Raw genomic sequence first — 13,254 nt, forward strand, 5'->3', positions numbered from 1 at the left:
TCACACTTTCAAGCTTCCTACTGTTTTTGTGTGCATTTATTAAATGCAATGTGTTTTCATATTGCTTTTGGGGCAATGGCTTTTTCTTCACTGACTGGCCTTTTAGTCCAGGTTGGTAAAGACCTAATTTCTCTGTGAGTAATGTGCAAATTGAAATCATTTTGATAACCCTAGCTAACCTAAAACAGGAAAGGTATGAATGACTGTCAAAAACAAAAAAAAAAACTGGTTATTCTTTTAATAAAAGTTGAACTGGACTACCAGCAGAAACACTGCAAAAGTATTAGATCTCTGCATCTAAATATTGACGCAACTCACCTCAACACTTTTTTTGTTTGTTTCGGCATTGACGCACATCCCTGTATTCATATTCCATTGTCACATGGACCTAGTTTTACTGAATTCATCTCAAATCAATTCATTTCAGACAATACGGAGAGAAAAATAAGTCTTTTAGAGTCTAGAGATGATTAGTTCGAACCTCTGTGTATTAAAAAGAAACACAAGAAGATAAAGGTAAAATATTCAATGGTGCTCCCGCCAAAGCTTTGCAGCGAAGTAACCAGTAAAGCTTAATTTTATTCTTTTTAGGCACTAATACACACTTGAGATAGATGGAGAGAGTCGCTTTATGAGTGGTGAAGAGGCTGTAATTCACAGCATGTGTCTCTCATTATTTTACCATCTCTTCTCAGAGGCATTACCATTTATGCACACACTTAGTAATTTGTCACAGATTGCACACTGATACAGTGAAGTGCTTATTTCCTCGTGGAAAAGTGATGGTAAAAGGTTTTTGCCGGCAGCTCCTCTATCCACGGTCTGTCATTCTTCTCCAGACAGGGATGGTTGTTGTCACATGTGCACCATCGCACACACACGCCCACACGGAATGAAATCCTACACGAGTCAGAGAAAAAAAAAAGAAGAAAAAAAAAGCAAGAAGCCTGGGGAGGTTGCAGCAATACCAACACCATTTAATAAGTGTGAACACGGGAGCATTGTGCCACGGCTGAACACACGTGCTGCATGTGCGTGCGTCCATGGATGAGTCTTATCCAACACCTTGCAAAGAAGCATTGTGCGGCTGCACGAGCTTGAAAAGAGTACAGTGACCTCCATCTCCCCCATCTCTCACCACAATTACATCCTCTGCAGCTCGCGCGGGCTCCACTCGCTCCTACTCTCCTCAAAACACACAAACACGAGTGCAAAGTGAATTAGCCCCCTGAACTGTATTTTCCATCTGTGGTCCATTAAAACTTGGGTGTTGCTTTATTTAGACGGACGCAGGTTAGGAGGCAGGGAGTGCGGAGACTTGTTCAGCCTGTAACCATGCAGGAGAGCGGCGGAGTATACAACAGCACTGAATGAATTTTAATTCTAATATTAATATCATCCTTTCCACACGCCACCACTTCCTCTGAACAGACAACCAAGCAGATTATGCCTCCATAACAAATCGGTCAGTGATCCAAGTTAGTCAGTTATCCATCAAACTGCTCTAAATGGGGATCGATGAGTCAAATACTGAAAAGTTTTTGGGTTTTTTCCTGTAAATTAAATGCATCAAAATGTTTGTAAACACAAGGACAAACATAATGTTTTTCACTCCACTTTGATTACAGTTTAATAAAAATCTGAAAGATTAAAAGAAAGACACTTTGATGCACAAACTGATTGTTTTATAATCTAAATTATTTTTGCTGTGCTAAAAATGCATACCTCTGTAAAAAGATCTTCCAGTCTGTATACAAATGACCGATTTCATTAAATTATGTTTTTGAAATGACATCAGTGGCACATGTCTGATGTCATTTCATTTCATTTAGATGAGTTATATGTACGGTAAGTGATATAATTCTCAGACGAGCTGAGACAGCACTGGTGCATCTACATCTGGGATGTTTTCACGATGCACTTGGGTTAAAACAGAAAAGTCATTTTAATCATGAAAAATCTGAGAATGTGTCAGAGTGACTGAAGTTTTCTCTGCTCCTCCTGTTGCTGCGCACTGTCTTTCTGCAAAACAGGGGGATACACAATATAATGGCTACATTTCTTACAAAATATCAAAATTGCTTCTTTAATTTAGTGAAAATAAAAATAAAATTTAAGAATTTGATTTAGCTGATACTAGCAAAAATCAACCACTGGAATTAATTGTCTGCCCAGGACTTTCACAGTAAAAAGGGAAAACCTGAAACAACAAAAACCAACCTGACGAAGCTTAATAACAACAAGCAGAAGAAAGAATTGATTATTTCATACCTTCTAAAGGCTGAGCTAAATGAGTTGATTTAATCTGGTTGTGTTAATTGTCAGTTTTAAAAATAAACATGGAAAGTCAAAGTGGCCACTTGATCTTGAAATGTTACTGACTGGGCAACAGAACCTCATTAAGTTCACTAATCTCAGCCCTCCAAACAGAAAAGGAAAGAAAAGTTTTCTTATAGATATAAGAGCAAATATCCAGGATTTCATAATAAGCTTCCATAATTCGGGCAGAATCCTCATCACTAATTTGATAGACTAAAATATTTTCTGTTGAAAAACATCAATAGCATCTGTTAGCAAGAGAAGTGAATTCTTTAATAGTTTCCAACTACAGCTGATTTAGCGCCTGACTCATTGTATTAAGCAGCATCAAAGTCTGTTTTTCACGTAATCTGCTAAAAAGTGATCTGTTGCATCTTCCTTCATCATTTATGTTTCATTTCTTTGTGTTGCTCCCTCTCTCTCCAGTACGTTTTATTCCCCAATCATGAAATAACTTTTCTTATTCTTCTTTTTGTTCTTTGTCAATTTAAAAAAGAAGGAAATGTCTCAAGATCCATCCGCTCTATTGCCATCCTGGAAGAAAAGCTGCCATTTCCAACTTATTTCTACAACTGGTTCCAAGACTTGGAGGACCATGTTTAATCATAAACAATCATTTAACTGTAGTGTGTTTGTGCTTTTAAATAAAAAAAAAGAAAAGTCACAAGAGCTCTAGTTTATAAACTGATAAGCTCAGAGCTTTAGCTCCATCAGCAAGACCGGAAAAGCACATTCAATTGCTAAGAGCTCCTTTTTATTTATGAAGAACGATTAAACATGTTACTTCCTCTTAAAACTTAAACAGTCCCGCTGCCTCTAATGGAGGATCACATTTCTTTTTTTTTTGTTTCATTTCCTGTCCCAATCCTCAGCTGCTAACGCTAATGGTATCAACAGAAGACGGTTTGCAAGGAAGCGATTCCAGGAAAAGACAAAGATGCCAAAATGTCCACCGTGCATCAAGTTAACCAACAGAGAGCAATCGGTGCCCGACTGCACAAAAGCAGAGGCGGTGAGCAGGCGGCAGCAGGGAAGACTTGGTCTGCTGTGACAGTATCGGAGAGCGGAGTGAAGCTGTTGTCCCTCTCGGCACCGTGTTTATCATGTCAATTCCTCCAACCGGGAAAGTACACAAGAATTAGTCTGAATCAAGGCTTCCTGTTCACTTCCTGCTGTGCTCAGGAAACACCAGGGTTGATTCAGGCTTCCTATGGAGTAAGGTGGTGGTGAGGTTGGGGGTTGGATCCATTCACTTAGCTGAAAGGCAGAAAGGATGGGATATTGTCCCATCCTCCATCTCCTTTTTTGGTCATTATTATTTTTAAAAAAGGTTGAACTATCTGAACATTGATTTTTATCATTTTTTTAGCGTCACATTAGTCATACAAATAAATATAAACATTGAAGATACATGAAAATCCGACAGTAAATATGGGTACTTACTCATAGTAATATAATCTCAAGTTTTAGTTGCGAGTATTGTGAGTCGTATTTTACTGTTCATTTGCAATGACAAACATCACCAGCAGCAGATAAAGAAAAAAACATTATTATCAAGAGATATATATATATATGTGGAATAAGTGAATGAATCAAAAGGATCCTTTAAAATTGGAGGAATTTGCTGGTTCAGAGGTCTGTTGTGGTGAACAGTAAATCTCCTCCCACAATACTGCTTTGTGTATGTTTTCCTTCTTCTCATCACAGCTGTAGTTTACCTTTTTTTTTTTTTTCCTGTTGAAATGTTTGCCTGCACAGAGCTGACCTCTCTATGGACCCACACAGACCAGGACAAATGACCACATTTACAACCCGGAGGTGAGACACTGAAGCACACTTTTCTGATGCACTGCAACCTTTTTGTCTCACACTGGACAACACACTAGAGACGATTAATCTCTCAAAACTATGCAACTAAAAACCTTTAAAAGATAAAAGCTACCTAATTTTAGAAAAAAAAGTCTATTACTTCTTCTGACTGAGAAACTATGTCATAAAACTGATCAGCAGAACCAATGAAGACACATTTTTGAAGGTGTCTGCATTAGATTCTGGCCATTATGTCCAGTAAGGCCACATAGAAAGTAAAAATATTCACCCCGTTTTATGGTGTTATGGTAATTATGAGAAAAATTAAATAATAAAATGTAATTATTTGTTTTATTAAAAACTGAAAAAAGGTATTCCTATTGTTGAACCACAATAGACACTACAAAAAATCCTTATGTGATTTAATTGGTTTTGATTTCAAAAGTAAAAATCTTGATATTAAGACTTAACCAAAAAAAAAGAATTAAAACTACTCAGTTCAGTAGTAGTTTCCCAAGTGCTTCCCTTGGTCAGCATAATCTTTGCCATAATTTTCTTTAGAGAGCAGCACAAAGAGGAACAAGCTATCATTAACCAGTTAATTCATCGGGCTATTCAATAAGGAAGAGCCTTTAATTTGTATTCTAAGCGAGGGACAAGTGCAGGGGCCTTCTTTTAGCCAGCAGAGCAGCAGTGTGCAGCAACAGGTGTGGGAGGAAAACTCCAGGAGGTTTATGGCATTTGATTACAAGGGATTTTAACAGGAAGTATGGTAGAGCTAAACGTTTTTGCTATGGGTTTGGTTTTTGTAACTTTTTTAATACCTACCTAGAAATATTATAGATTAAGCACATGTTATAATTAGTAGTATAGTTTTCAAGTGCTAATACAGAATATTATATAGTTTTGTGTAGTAATATTGCCCCTTCAAATCCGTGTTGGAGCCGTCTTTCAGCCAGCTGGCAGTCTGCAGCAACAGGTGGGGGAGGTGCTGTTCCGACACATACGACCACAGAAAAGTGTGACCACTCCGGTACTTTCTGTTGTCGTTTATTAAAAAGACTTAAACAAATAGAGAGAATAGTCTTAAACCCAAACTCTTTAAAACTTTTGTATACCTCGGGGCCTGAACCTGCTCAGCATTACTATGAACATGAAAGTGAGGAGGGCGCCCAGCTGGTCAGACAAGCCAGCACTGGATCTACTGGCCTCCTGCAGCCAGAAACCAGCAGCACCCCCTCCCCACCCATCCCCACACACTCCCACACCCCACCCAGGAGGATGCCCATTGTTCCCCCAGTCCTCTAAACAAAGCCTGCCCCCTCCCCTGCTTCAACCTCCCTTACCCCACCTAACTGCTTCGCCCCTAAACACTCAGCATTGTTGTTCTAATAAACCGTCTCCGCTCCCCAAATTTCATTACACTGGAACTCAGACTCTCGCCCCACCTTAACACCCTGCTTTCAGTTTTTTGATACGCCTGAATAAATTTATCCTGGTGTGTCCTGCCGGGTGTTAAAATCTGAGGAGCGCTTTAAGGGCAGAGGGTAAAGCAAGGACAAAAAGGGAAAATCTCCAATTGGCTGCCGACGGGATTTAGAGTATCACCTGTTGATTCATCCCATTGACTAGACGCACTGCCCTCAAAACATTCTGCTCAGAAAATTCTAAAGATCATCAGAATTAAAACAAAGCGCAACGTCACAAGACTTCATTTCGTGCCGGGAAGATTTCCCTCCTTAATCCCGGCCCATAAGAAAAAAAAATCTGTGTGCCGGATTTTGTGCCGAGAAATGAGACGACAGATGAGACAACAAGGAGGAGGAGGAAGGAGGCTGCGAGCTGCCCGTCGGCTCCAAACTCCACCATATTGCAGCAGCATTGGTGGAAGAGATGAACACACACATAAACGTGAGCGGTTTGTGGCTAAAGCACACAGAGAACATATGGTGCGTCCTCAGCCAGCGACGCCTGTTGCTGCTGCTGCAACAATAGGGGCCTGGACGGCAAGAGGCAAACACACAAGTGTACACGCGCACACACACCACACACACACACCAAATGGTCGTTAGTCAGTCGGTCTGCGTTGCTCGGACCCAGAACAAATCCACGGATTTGCATTTTGCACCTCCCTCCCTCCCTCCCTCTCTCTTCAACATACACATACACATGCCCCCCCACACACACACACACACTTCCTCGATCTCTACAGGTGCATGGAGCTCTCAAAACAGATGTCAACGAACTGGAGAGGAGAAGGAGAGGCACTGAGGGGGGAGGAAAGTGGAGACTGTTTGCCCAGAGTGACTGACAAAGCAAGCTTAAACACAATGACAGACACACAAACGCCCTCTGCTTTCTCTGTTACACTTTCAGGATAGTTACAGCTTTTCATTTATTGACAAAAAAAAAAGAAAAGAAACAAAACCTGTCAGTATGATTTTTTTAAAGATATGCCACCAAGTAAGAAGAGTCAAAAACTTGAACAGATTTAGAAATATGTGTTAAAGGTTTCTTGATGGAGATAATAATGAATTACTTCACTTATTCAAAGCATATGTTTTAAACCTTTGTCTGATGTTTTTTTTTAAATGTGACACATGCTGTTGGTTGGTGCATTTATTAACTGAATTTAACTGAATTTATGGGAGATTACAGTTGTTGCATTTAGTAAATTAGAAGAAAAATCATCATTTTTTAAAACTATATGACCAGTCCATCACCTATCATCACCTGGCAAATTCCAATGTCAGGTTGGTGGACTGGTGCATCTCAATTTAAAAAACCAAATCCCCCCCCAAAAACAGTCTAGGAACTAAATGCACACAATACTCTCTAAACATATCCGTTTTAATTTTAAACAGAAAAAAAAAACTCTGTAGCCAAAATTATATTTTAATTTCTTCAGTTTCTGTATGATTCAAAAATATTACTTCTGTCAAGGAATCCAGTGGAGGCTTTTTCTTTCATAATCCTTATCTTATAATCTATAAAACTATATGCGGAATCAGAATAGGCAACTCTCTGATTCCAGAAAACTGGAATTTACTATCTGACAGAAAAATTGTTATATGTCCATCTCTGGATAATTTGAGTATTCATTGTTGCATATAAGCCCTATTTTTGTCTTCCTAGAACAAAAATATTGCAGTTTAAAAACTGATCAATTTGATATTTTTAACTGAAATAAAAAATATTTTGCCACATGAATAACTTCTCTCAACTTACACTTGTACATTTTTTCCATACACACATCATAATAACGTTAAAATCAAACCAAGCAAACAAAGCCCGAACTCTATAGGCAAACCAATCGAGACTTTTCCCGATCAGTACAGATTTCTGAGTTCAGCTCAAAAACATTTACTTCTAAACTTCCATGCTGTGATGGAAAAGCATCACGGAGCATGACATACCACCACCATGCTACAACATAGGTATGACATTCTGAGGGTCCAGAGTTCATTCGAAAAGTTTCAGGAGCAGCTCACTTAATAAAAATTAAAACATGTTGCAGGTTTTTTGATCAAAGTAGAAGCTCTGAGTTCAACAGAAACTGAAGCAATCAAGATTATCTCCAATATGTACAAAAACAAATGTTAATGAAGTTTAACCGATTATTGTTGTACTCAAACGAAGTGGACGGGCTCAGGATTGATGCTTTTACTGACCAGAAAATGGTGGCAGTTCTTAGCTTTAATGCATTTTAAGGCAAAAGTATAAAATAAAGTGACTTTCCAGTGTTTGACCTGGTATCACTGATCAATATAAAAGCCAATCAAGAAAAAATAGTTCAGATAATGTGAGTATGTATTCCAGTCCTGTAGATCCCTTAATTACTGTCGGGTTGAAAACTACTATCTCGATCGAGGTACTTGAAAACTTTTTTTCTCATTTCTGAATCATAGAAGAGAAAGAAAATTGGAACAGTTCGAAATTGGCAAGTCTGACCTCAAAGAAGTCTGGACAGTTTGATGTTTTCCTATTGCATATCAGAACTTATCCAGCATAAAACTCAGATCACATCATAAATATTTCTTTAAATCAGTATCTGCAGAAAATCATGATTTTTTTTTTTTTTTTTTACAAAAACAACTTGCATAATTAATTTCTGCGACTGAAATATTGCAGTTCAATAAGTCTGCACTTTTTTCAGCATTTCAAAACAACAGACAAATTCCATGGATTCAGTCTGTTTTCTCAGCTTACACTTCCTCGTTACCACTAAGTTAACACTCATCTAAACACCACAAAAAACAAAACAATCAACAAACAGGCACCAACTCTTCTTCTCTGATTTTTCTTCCTTTTTTATATATATATATATATATATATATATATATATATATATATATATATATATATATATATATATATTTATATTCCACACACACCTCCCAAACATCTGACAAACAGCTTACTGTTCCAGAAGAAGTGCATCTGTCCTGTTTCATCCTTAAGGGCTGTAATTTTCCTCCAATAATTACATTGTGGTTTGGCCTGTGCTGCCACAGATCTCAGGCTATAAAAGGGGCCGAGAGCAGCCCTTTAATCAATATTTAAAACACAAGAGTGTTGGGTTTAAAAGATGTTCTGAGAAAAGTCTCCACCAACGCTGATAATGACAGAAAGGAAAACAAGACACGAATATGGATCAGCAACATGTTACACAGCAGAGTGAAGCTGTGTCAGCATGAACAAAAAGAAAAAAAGAAAAAAAGTGTTTTAGCTCCAAAAATCTGAGGGGTTTCTTTCCCTCTCTGATTTCAAAAGCCTGTATGTTGGTGTTTTCCTGAAGCAGATGATGTGCTGTGTCCACTGGGTAAACACTAGCTGTTATCAGCCTGTGGCCTGTTTCCCTGACTGGGGCCTGCCTGCCTGCCTGCCTGGCTGTGTAGGGAGAGAGAAAACCCCGCCGATGCAACAAGTCCCCCATTCACTCCCAGCTTTGTTAAGCTGCCTCCCAGCTCTGCGAGCGGAAAGCTTCTCTTCTCCAACACGCTGCTCCATTTACGGACACCCGTAGGCTCAGCTCTACCGTATGAAACGTACCAGAAGAGGGAAAAAGGGGGAAAAGAAAGTGTCAAAAGAGCGAGATTTTTTGGGGAGGGGGTCTCGGTGTCGAAAAGGGAAAAGGGGAAATAATAAAACTGGAGTGGAAGCGACAGCCGCTGTGAAGCTCTACGCGGTTCAGGAATAATCAGCTTGTTAGACTTGTTTAACATCCACATGTTGAGATGTTTCTACCCATTTGGCTCAAACTACTCTATTTTTTTATTATTATTTATTTATTTATTTATTTTTAAAGAAACACGCTAAACGTCCGGGGGATTTGAGACGCGCAGGCTGAAGAGGAGGAGGTGGTGGAGGGGATGAAGTGGAGGGGGGTGGGGGGGCTCCTCCTCGGGAACTTACCTCGATCCAAACGCCGCTTTTCTCCTTTAATTCCCACACTTTCCCAACGGATCGGAGCCGCCGCGGAACCGGGAAGCGCTCGGCCAACTCCGGAGTCCGCCCTCGGCTTCGCCTTGATGAAGGATCGGGGCGCGCTGAGTGCGTAAAATGCGCAGCGTCTCTCCAAGGATGCGAAATATGCGCGGAATGGGAGCAGGAATGAAATGAACGCAGCGGACTGAGTTGAACGGGGCGGGGTGAGAGGGACTGGCGTCACCCTGGATGAAACGGAGTGAGTGAGTGAGCGATGGGAGGATGGGTGGAAAAAAAAGGAAAGAGAGGGAGGGAGGGAGGTAGAGAGGGAGGGAGCGGACTGTAAGGGCTGCGTTCAACAACAAAAGAAAAGAGTGCAGCGCCCAAACTCTGTTCAGCTGAGCTGGAGGAGGAGGACGAAGAGGGGAAAGAGGAGGAGGGCGGCAGATAAAAACAGGGTCTGTTCTGCTCGGCTGACGACCAAACTGATAGGATAAAGCTCAAAGAAGGCTGCTGACAGCAGCTTTGGACGAGTTAATTTGGAAACTTTTAGAGGCACTTTAAACAATAATACCACGACTTATATTTTCTGTATTTGTACAGACATACTGCATGCTTTAGGCCTGTTTAGATTTAGGTATGGAGAAAGTAAAGCCAGTGCTTAAATTAATTACTACTTTGTCCCTCAAGGTGACAAGTTTTCTGTGATCTGTTACAGTGGTCTTGATCAGTTGCTCTATAGGTTTCAGAAAATCATTTTAAAACTCTTTCTTTGGACATTGACCCTTAATTTTGGCCAATAAAATGTTAATTTCAGCAGGAAGGTGTTTGCCTGTTTGTTACACTACTAAAGAAAAAAAAACATCCCTCAACATGACACCGCCAACACCATACTACCTTCTAGTTAGTTTTATTAGTGCAGAAAGACATATGATCAACTGCACAATAAAATTACCAATGTTTCTTAGTTTCTTAGTGTCTTTCAAAAATATTCTTTGGACTTTGACTAGTTCTCATATTTCAGGTGCAGTACCAATTTTCATTGAAAGGTTCTTATTATGACTAAATTTATTGAGGAATAATTTTAAAGCACCTTAACTTTCTTCATAAATTGTTCCCCAAGCTGCCAGACCGTCCAAAGGTCTGCAGAAGGTTTTCTGCAACTTTTCACAGTTTTCCATTTAATTTCACTCCAGTACCTCACTGTTTACAGGTCAGGGTTTCATTTATATAAACTATCCTTTCATTTGTTTAATTCTGGGGGAAAAAATCTAATTTTGACTCATTTCTTTTCAATTTTCTACGTAACGGGGAAATTGGCTTCCCAATACTGTCACCACTATGCTATGCTAATCTTGAGGTAAATAGTTAGAATTTATATCCTTTGGACAAAACCTTCTAATTAAATATTCTTTAAGCAGAGTAGTTCATAAGTTGTTTATTTTTAAGCCTTTTTTTGAGTTCTGCCCATATCTGACCAAAACAACATGTTTTAAAGTATAAAAAGTAAAGTAATAAATGGAGGACGAAATAAAAAGTGTCTATTTCTAGCAGACAAACATTGTCTGAAATCTTTGCCTTTAAGAAATTAGGGAAGGAAAAGGAAGAACAACACAGAACCAACCCAGGACCTGAAACGTTCATCATCCACCAGTTGATCATTTATAGCAAGTTCCCAGTTAATAGTTTCTGGCTGTGAAACTGTGTAACCTTTGGCATTTCTCAAAGATTAGAAATTGAGTGAGTTAACCAACAAAACTCAAAACTTTCCTTTAAAACAGCGAAAGACCTACAGTAGGCCTAAAGAACATCTGATTAAGACCAGTGAATAATCGTAACAAAGTCTGACTCGTTGCAAGTAAAAAGGAAAAAGACGGTGGATGACTGATTGCATTTGCACTGTACTTTAGGCAAAACTCAGTGAGGCGCGTCAGATTTATGATCTAACCCAAAACTAACAAATGAAAGCCTAACACAATGTTGATATTCCTTCGAGTTGGTTTGTTTTCAGTTCAGACAGAACGAGTCCAGGGTTTAAGTCTGTTCAGAGGAGTCACTTTAATTTAACAAACAGTGAGATTAAACTAACAGCGTCAGCTCCCCCACACCCACAGACTGCCCTGAATGCACCCCCCAGGGCTGATGTGTGTGTGTGTGTGTGTGTGTTTGGGTGGGTGGTGGCGGCTTTGTGTCCCTCTCCCTCAGATCTTTGAATGCAGCAGGCGGCCGCCTCTGCCTCATAAAGGAGTTGTTGTTTACTACTAAGCTCTGCCTATCTCAGGTTTCACCCCCTCTGGCTGTTCTGGACTGTCATCTCCTCAGAGGGAGGGGCTGTGACTTAAAACAAACACAGATATGCCGGAGTCGCATCCCCGGGAACACCCACTGCAACCCGACACCGCCGCCGAGCCGGGCTTGACGGCAGGAAAGGCATTCCACACGGCAGCGTGTTTGCATGAGTAAGATGAAATTCTTCCAGACGAATACAAACAGCTGATTCATGTGTGGACTGTGCGGTTCTTGGCCGAAGGAAGTGACTCTCAATCTCAGACTTGGAGCAATGCAAACACGGCGCCTGCCAGTAAAACATTCAGCTCGGTGACCTTGAGGTCAACAGTCTGACCTCAGCTCAGTTTCCTGACCTCACCTGGTTTCCTGATGTTTTATTAACGCCAGGGATGCCAGGAATCTGACACTCTCTTCCTGGGAGATCCTTTGCACACCGAAGCAAAAGAAAATTCCATCTGACTTTCCCAGTTTTGGACGTTTGAGATTTAACCATCAGTGCGCTCTGATCTGAACTTGTTGAAAGAAACCAGTTAGAAAGTTAACCTTTTAACCTTAGTCTATAATTTTACATGTTGTTTTCTTTTCTGCTTGTAATTAGAGGGTGATGATAAAGATTCAGTCTAAATATCTGCAGGGGCCACCTTGTGGTTGGGTGGGTACAGTGGTGGTTCTTGCATTTAATTTGCCCAACAGTCACTGTTGATAAAACCTAGTCCACAAAAAAATAAAATAGATAAAAATTCTGTAACTTATTCCAAACATTAAGAAAGAGAAAAAATTTACTTGGTAATAATTGATGTAGATGCAGTTGAAAACAAAACATTAACTAACGGTAAACAAGTTGACAAGGCCCAGATGATGATAAGCTTCTGATACGAAGACATCAGGAGCTGAGCTTCCATTTTTTTCTCTTATAAAAATGGAAGCATAGCTTTAGATGTATTTTAAGGCAAAACCTCAAACAGTCTGCTTTTTTATTTGACATTACTGGAAATCCAAAGAAAATCAGTCATAATTCCCATAGGTGCGGCCCTCCACAAGTCTGCTTTGTCCTTTAGAAAGCTTTCCAACTTCAGCATTAGTCACGCTTGGCCTATGTTTACGTTGTGCACACTAGAGGGGGATGCCCGGTCACAATAACTCAGCAGTGTTCAAACTTTTTACAAAACAGTCCACAACTGACCGGTTGAAGGTACCTGTGGGCCATTTGTCTATTCATGAAAGCAAAACTAAAAACACTAGTGGTTTGCCAACACAATATGTCAGTAGATATCCTGGAAACTTTATTGATAGCACTCTGTGTTTTTCAAACAATATAGACTATATTTAAAAAAAAAAAAAGCTGTACAGTGTATGTATTTAATCAGGAAATTGAATACTTACAACTTAAGCAAAATAATTTTAGACACT

General features: G+C 39.7%; 1 protein-coding gene across 1 annotated transcript in view; it reads right to left on the bottom strand.

Annotated features, from left to right (window-relative positions):
• tead1a (TEA domain family member 1a) overlaps positions 1-9,839 on the bottom strand; it is a 47,480-nt gene extending 37,641 nt beyond the window's left edge. Inside the window, exon 1 of the mRNA XM_028045059.1 lies at positions 9,544-9,839. The gene's annotated coding sequence lies outside the window, so the exon portion shown is untranslated. The remainder of the gene's footprint in view (positions 1-9,543) is intronic.
• Between the last annotated feature and the right edge of the window lie 3,415 nt (positions 9,840-13,254).

This window comes from Xiphophorus couchianus, chromosome 2 (assembly GCF_001444195.1).
Source record: "Xiphophorus couchianus chromosome 2, X_couchianus-1.0, whole genome shotgun sequence".
NCBI classification, from domain to species: domain Eukaryota; kingdom Metazoa; phylum Chordata; class Actinopteri; order Cyprinodontiformes; family Poeciliidae; genus Xiphophorus; species Xiphophorus couchianus.